Below are 7,796 nucleotides of genomic sequence, written 5' to 3'. Positions count from 1 at the left end.
ACCCAAAAATCATCCCTAGCTTCGAGTTCCATCTACCATCACTCAGTCTCTGGCATCATTGGCATCCAGCACATTGTGATCTAATTGATCATTGGAGGGAGGAATTCATTTGGCATGTTGTCTTTCCACCATTTGTTCACCATATCCATAGTATACTCTAGTCCTTCTAGTAGTTCCCAGCTGTTTTCGCTTGTTCGGTATCCTTTCTATTTGATCAGCAACTGATCATTTCCATGCCAAAGGTGGTGGTCTCGGATTTCTTCAATTTCCCATTCCTCCCTCTTGTCAATGATGATAGGTGCGGGTCGAGAGTGGATTCTTCCGGGAAACTTGGAGTTCTCATTTGGGTGGAATCACTTGACAGCAGAGGCGTGAAGAAGGGCAGTATTGCAGCGGTACATGTGTCTATCCATCTGGACAGTGTAGTATTCTGTATGTTCGTCAAAGGATAAGACCTTAAAAGATCCTTGCCATTATGGTTGTAGTTTCTTGCTGCGTCCAACATTGGTAATAAACATGTTTTCATGGACCATAAGCATGTCGCCTGGTGGAATAGGAACATGCTTATGTTGTCATTTCTGAACAGTAGTGGTACTCCGGAATCGGGTGTCACGAACATGGATTAGCATGGAAAAGGTTTTCATGTGACACATGGGTATGAGTCACAGGTATGTTATTGTTTCGCGCACATAACTCATTCGGGTTATGTGAGTTGTTATGTGTGGGATTTGTGATGCTTTCGCACATGGCTCAAATATGAGTCATGGGACGTGCACCTGATGAGTATGCCTTGCAAGGATACCATGTGGGTAAGCCTTGCGCATATGATTTATGTTTCACACATGACCTCATTATGAGGTCATGGGTTTCGCGCATATGATTCAGTCGAGTCGTATGACTTGTTTATTGCATTATGATTGGTTTATGAGTTTTGCATGGGACCTCGCTATGAGGTCATGGGTTTTGAGCATGTGATCACTTTGGTCACATGATTAGTTTGTTATGATTTGGTTTCGCACATGAGACCATTTTAGGTCACATGACTAAAGGCGGAAAGAACATTATATAAGAAGGTCGATGCGGCCGAAGAAGATAGGTTCTTCACGCTTTGTTCTAAGTACTTTTCCACTTATTACTTTAAACAAATATAAAACACCTTTACGATCTTTATCTTTATTACAACATTATCGTTGTGCTAAGGAAGTCCTTCGAGAAGACAAGTTAGAGAAAGCTTACGATAGGCGTTCCCGATAGAAGACAAAGGTCTTGTACTGTCGGTAATGTAGGTAAAGGCCTATAGCTATCATAAGACAAAGGAAGAAGAAGACAGAAAAGGCAAGTATCATTCCCCGTCACCAAGAACTCACTATCCAGAGGGGGATCATTACATCGGGCTGCTTTACCAACTTGGAAGGCATCATTCTGAATAGCTTGATGGCAGTTTATGTGGTTATCGGAGGTGGGGACTGAGGAATTCTTGAATAGTGTTGTGGGTAGGAGATGCTCTTGGCGGAAGAAGATTGCCTTTTATGGAGATATTCCCAAGATGTCTGAATATCTAGCGTTAATATAAGCGGCAAGTTTAATGATGGCTGGTTCCCAGTTAATCTGTCATTCATTGATCATGTTCCTGATTCCGGTCTTGACTTCATGGATCTTTCCTTCTTCTGGCTATTAGTCTCATGATGTCCAGGAGCAGCCATAATGTGGTTGATTCCAAGGGAGGTCAAGGTTTGTTTCCAGAATCTGGCAGTCAATCGGGTATTAGCATCACGGACAATAGATAATGGGTATCCATAGGGGGTAAATAGGTATTGCTGGAAGTTATTCCCTGTGTCTTTGGAGGAGTCGGTGACCTTCATTGGTATGAGCCACTTTTATCCAGAAAACCAATCCACAGCTACCAAGATAGTATCATATCTGGCAGACTTGTTGAATAGTCCTGCTAAATCGATGGCATAGGATTTGAATATTTTGCATGGCCACTGAAGGGTTTGCACTTTCCCTTCTGGAAGTTGAGTTCGTTCCTTATTTGCCCAGCAGAGTTCACATTGTTTGACGAAATTGCGGAAGTCCTTTCACATTTCATGCCAGTAAACATATTCTGAGGCATATTGCAGGTTGTGGTCCGCACTATGCTGTTCTTGGTTGTGGATTTTGGTAATGACATATTTCCTAATGGTCATTCCATTGAACATATGGCCTTTTAGGATATATAGGCAATGTTCACTATAATAGGTGCTAGTATTGACCCTTCTATTAGATATGTTGTAGGGGGTGTGATCTCCATGTTTGGAGCGACATATAGCTTGGAAATAGATAGGGTCATGGTGCTATCCTGCCATCATTTGGCCTCGAAAAGAGGAGGTTAATTCCTCTGTAGTTGATCTAACATCCCGTTCGTCCTCAATGGGAGATCCTCTTGTTACTTTGATAGGGTCTTCTCTTCTTCAAAGGTTTCATAGAGCTGTCGGCAATGTTCAGGGATCGTGGGAGGTATGACAGAAACAATAGTTTCATTGTTGTATACTTGTAAGGGTCTACTGTATAGTGGTCGTGAATCGATCATGGGAGGAGAGGATGGCGGTGCTGACTACGCAGGATGTAGGTAAGATAGCGCATCCACATAGGCTGCTGCTTGTTTGAGTTCTTCAAGGCCTTGGTCTTGTCTTGGGGCAGGATTAAGGGTAAGGGGAGGTTGGATCAATCCATCATTAACTTCATCCTTCACCTCTTCTGCTCCTTCTGCAGTGTTGAAAGTGTTGTTTTTGGAATCATCAGCAGACATATAGTACAGTCACTGGTATATGTTATCGAATTTAATTTCAGTCTGATAAAAGGGGCAGGTATCGAGGTAATAGTGGAATCTGTGGAGTCTGCTTTGTTCAAGCTTGTGAGGAGGTGTGCTGCGGAGGGTGCAATCATCCTTCCACTCATCATCAATATCCTTTCCTCGTTCTGTTCTAACAGCTCTGTATATGGTGCAAGTGAAAAGATTGGAGGGAGAGGTAGTATTGGCAGTAGCTACTGATGGTTCTTATTCATAGGAGGTGTCATCAAGGCTATCTTCACTTTGTCTGGTATAGTCATAGACAAGAGGCTGGTCTGTGAGCTCTTAGTTCTCATATAGGTGGGAGAGAGCATCAACTAAATAGTTGGTTCTTTCAGGGGTATAGATGATTTTTGCATTATATTTGCTGATTTCTCCTATCAGTCGTGTTCTTCTCATTCCAGGAACCTTTTCCGTTTTAAGCTTAGTGAGAGGCTGGTGGTCGGTAACAATGGTAAAGGTATTGCTCATCAGGAAGCTGTTGAATGCAGTAAGAGCATTGATTACGGCAAGAGCTTCCTTGTCTGTGGTTTCATAGTTTATCTATGAATTAATGAACTTCCTGCTGTGTAATGCCGCTGGTCTTGCTATTTCATGCGAAGCTCCTGGTCCAACCTATACTCCAACTCCAACATCTGATGTGTCAGTAATCAGCCATATCGGGTCTGGTTTACTGTAGTTGATAGGCCGTATAATATCAGCATTCTTAATCAATTCCTTAATGTTGATAAAGGCCCGCTCATAAGTTTGGGTCGAGATAAATTCTGCATTGTTGGTGAGGTCTGTGAGAAGTGCTCTCTTAGTATCATAGTGTGGTAGGAACTGGGAGATATAATTGACTAGTCCTAAAAATCGCATTAGTTCCTTTTGATTTCGGGGGGTTGTCCATTCTGTTAAGCAGGATATTTTTCCAGGGGCTGCATGAATTCCTTCATCATCTATCACATGTCCCAGGATATCAAGCTTATTGGCAAACTGAATTGATTTGTTCCTGCTAGCGTAGAACTTAGCTTCCCTCAGTATGGTATAAATCAAACTTATATGGTAGGCATGTTTCACTTTAGAGTTTGAGAAAATGAGGATATCGTTAATGTAAACCCATACAAAATAGTGGAGGTATTCGCTTAGGAGGTTTTCCATAATTCGCATAAAGGTGGCAGGCGTATTCATATTACCTTGTAACATAACTCGGCTAATAAAACTTCTGAAGTGTGTTTTGAAACTGTTATAGCGTTTGCTTTCTGGATCTAACCTTGTCTAGAAGTAGGTATCACTTAGGTTAATCTTGCTTCGGAATCTAGTCCGTCCAACTGCATTCACGATTTGGATTTGGTTTGGGATAGTGGAGCTGTCCATAACCGTGTTTTCATTTCGTAGTTTGAGGTCAACCAAGGGGCGGATTCTTTTGCCATCTTCTTTGGGCTGAACAAACATAGGTGCAGCACCCAGTGCTTCTGCTCAGTAGATTACTCCTCTTCTTTGTTGTTGGTTTATTCAGTCACATAGTAGGTTTTTGTATGCGTCAGGGATAGAGTAGGTGGGTTGGTTCTTAAGATTAGAGGAGTCTCGAAGATGGATGTAGTGGTTCACTTCCCTCATAGGTGGTAGTTTTTCAGCAATCTGATCAGGGAAAATATCAGAGTACTCATCCAATAGGCATTGGGCAGTTGCTTCACAGACTGAGCCTCGGTACTCTCCCCTTGTTGGCTTGCAAGAGACCCTAACCTTCTGATTTAGGAAATCGATAGTTAATTCTCCACATCTGATTATGGCTTTGTGGCAGTTCAGAAATGGGATCCCTATCAAGGCATCATATTTGGCTAGGTTTCTAACTAGTATTTCCTGAGGGGGTAGGACAGTAGAGCCAAGCTGGATAGTTGCACTACAAGTTTTATAGCTTGTGGATCATCAACCTTTTACTGCTATATTGACTGGTATGGACTGGTTAAAGTCTCGAGTTTGGAGTCCATGGACAGAGACAAAGGCATTGCTGATCATGTCTCTTCCAATCATGCCAGTGTCAAATAGGACTCGAGCCTTCTTGTCATTAATTAGAATAGTATCTTCCAGGACGGTGGGTGCTTTAAATGTAGCATGAGGTCGAACACTGTTACTTTCCACATTGATATATCCAATATGGATCTCCTCATATTCACTAGATTGGACATCATCACTATCAGTTTCAATATTGTGGGCCGATGCCTCTTGCTTAATCGCTTTTCCTTTCCTTTTCTTTGTAGGGCAGTTCATTGCCATGTGTCCAGTAATTTCCACATTCAAAGTATTCTTCTGTCTGTCATCTCAATTCTTTGGAGGATTTTGATTTCTTTTTGAAAACCTGTGGGTATCTTCTTTAGAGTTGTTGGAGGGCTTATGTCACGGTTGCCTATTACTAGAGGATGTCTGTATCATGTATGCCTTGGTTTTATGGAGCATGGCATCCTTTTATTCTGCTCTTGCAATTATTATGGCAATATCCTCATCATCTTCCTTGAGTGGTGCTACCTCTCGCCGGAGGGTAGGATGCATGACATCATAGAATCGTCACTTAAGCATGTAGATGGAAATGTTTCCTTTCTTTATTTGGTTCTTATACATCATCAGATCCGTAGCTACATCTGTAATTCTCTTAACATGCATTCCATTAACTTGGTAGAGCTGGTTAAATTTGTTGTATAGGAGGTTGTTGGTAATAGAGGATTGGAATCGGCCTTTCAGGTAATCGAGAACAGTGGATTCTCTTAATCTTATATTTCCGCCGTATTCCTTATAGCATTGGTCGTATACGTCGGTTATCTTTCCTTCACAGAATGATCCAATGAAAAGTCTGGTTGTATGGTCTTCCACATCCTTCACTTGTAGGAGAAGGTAGTGTGTGAGTTCAGTCATATATCGATCAAAAGGTTCCGGTTTGAAGTCTTTTCCTTCTTCTGTAAACTTCACTGGAAGGTGGAGTTTGAACATAGGGGGTTCAAATGCTGTGGGTACTTTCTCTTCTTCAGGCCGAGCATGAGATTTTCCTCCTTCTAAAGGCCCTCCTCCTGTAATAGCCATATCTGATTCGCTACTGGATTCAGAATTGATCGGGGTTTCAAAGGAAGGTTTTTTCGCTGGTGTAGAAGCGAATTCGCCATGGAGTTGTGTGTCTTCCGTGTTTGCAGGTTCTCCAGGCTCCTTAGCAGAGCGCCGGTATTGTTTCTTTCTTGTAAGTTCTTGCCGTAGGATTTTCTTCCCTCTCCTGGTCTTCAATGACTCTATGTTGGTTTTGAGACGAAGCCAAATGTGCCGTGATTCTGCTGCTTCTCTCCGCTAGAGCTCTGAGGTAGATATCGATAGGTTGATCAGGCCTAAATCCGGAGACAGGTTCTTAACCACTTGCTGAGTTTAAACAAATGTAATCTGTTCACAAGATGCTAGTCATGTTATTGCTAAAGATTTGATAGTTGGCAGGTAGCCTACTCTACCAGAGAGCAGGTAAGAGCTGAGAGCTAAAGGAGATTTCGAAGGTTTACTGAGGACCAAAGAAGTAACTGTTCAACCAAGTATATTGAAATACTATTTGTCGAAATCTGCCTTTTCCATCGTGGAATTAGGTGGTCTTTAAATCCACAAATCTGTTCATGTCTAGCATGAACGAAACTAATCAAAAGTATCAATCGATACACTTTAGTAAAACTAATTAAGTATCAACTGATACTTAAAACAAGACATAAAACAAAACCAAGTATCAAATAATACTTAAAACAACCCAAGTATCAAAGCGATACTTAAAACAAAACATAAAACAAAACCAACTATCAAAGCGATACTTAAAACAAAACATAAAACAAAACCAACTATCAAAGCGATACTTAAAACAAAACATAAAACAAAACCAACTATCAAAGCGATACTTAAAACAAAACATAAAACAAAACCAAGTATTAAAGCGATACTTAAAACAAAACATAAAACAAAACCAATAACCGAGTACCCGTGCTGGTAACAATAGTAAACTTGTGGAGTTAGGCAAAGCTAAGATAATGACCAAGGTCATTTCAAGTAGTACCAACCGTGATGGTGTTTGGGCAGTCAGTGTCAAAGATTAGAGGAGCTAGAATCGAAAAGGAGAACTACTAGGGGTTGAGATGATATTAGATTTTGACACTAGCAGCAGCAGCAACTGGGCGGTCTATTTCAATCAACAGGAATAGAAATTGAAAATAATCACATTACTTCCTATACCAATTACTATAAGGACATATTGGTAGGGTCTTGGGTAGGAGACCTCTACTATGTGGTAAATCAGATACACTTTATGATTAGTTACTTCAAAAAATTACAGAGGCCTAAGATCTTGAATATATAAGACCTGGCAATATGGTATATTCGAAAGAGATAAGAGTTCAAGTACTCAGATAGGTGACAGATAAGTAGTATAGTCTCTAAGAATACTACCTATTACATTAATCTTACACACCTGTGTTTCCAATCCCAGACCGTCAAACAGTAGGTGAAAGATGGTATGAACAATGACATCATGAGTTAGGATCAACACTAGTATAACCTGTAATAGAGTTATAGGATAAGTATTTGTAAAAATGAGCCGCAAGGTTATTACTGCGGATATCTCTATATTGCATAAGTATAATGAGCTCTTAGTTCATTGATCAAAGTGGTTCTTAAGGACAAAGAATTGGAGGAGATAAAAATAAACAAATTGTTGGTTAGTTCTGTTACTACAGAGACTCTGAGGTATGTGAGAAACAATGAGGCATCCATTCAGAGAACTGGTTATATACTACATGGTATATTGGTGAAACACTAAGTAGGTTGTATGAATTCCTGAAAGAGAATAGAGTAACAGTTTGTCAGAGAAAACCTGAATGGTTGAAACTGTATGGGTGTAGTAACAAACATTCTAGTTGTAATCAAAGCGCAGATATGTTGAAGTAACTCAACGAAGTATATTAACGTTCCGATGTAC

Source organism: Tuber melanosporum (genome assembly GCF_000151645.1).
Source record: "Tuber melanosporum whole genome shotgun sequence assembly, scaffold_1, strain Mel28".
NCBI classification, from domain to species: domain Eukaryota; kingdom Fungi; phylum Ascomycota; class Pezizomycetes; order Pezizales; family Tuberaceae; genus Tuber; species Tuber melanosporum.
This window is presented reverse-complemented; position numbering follows the sequence as displayed.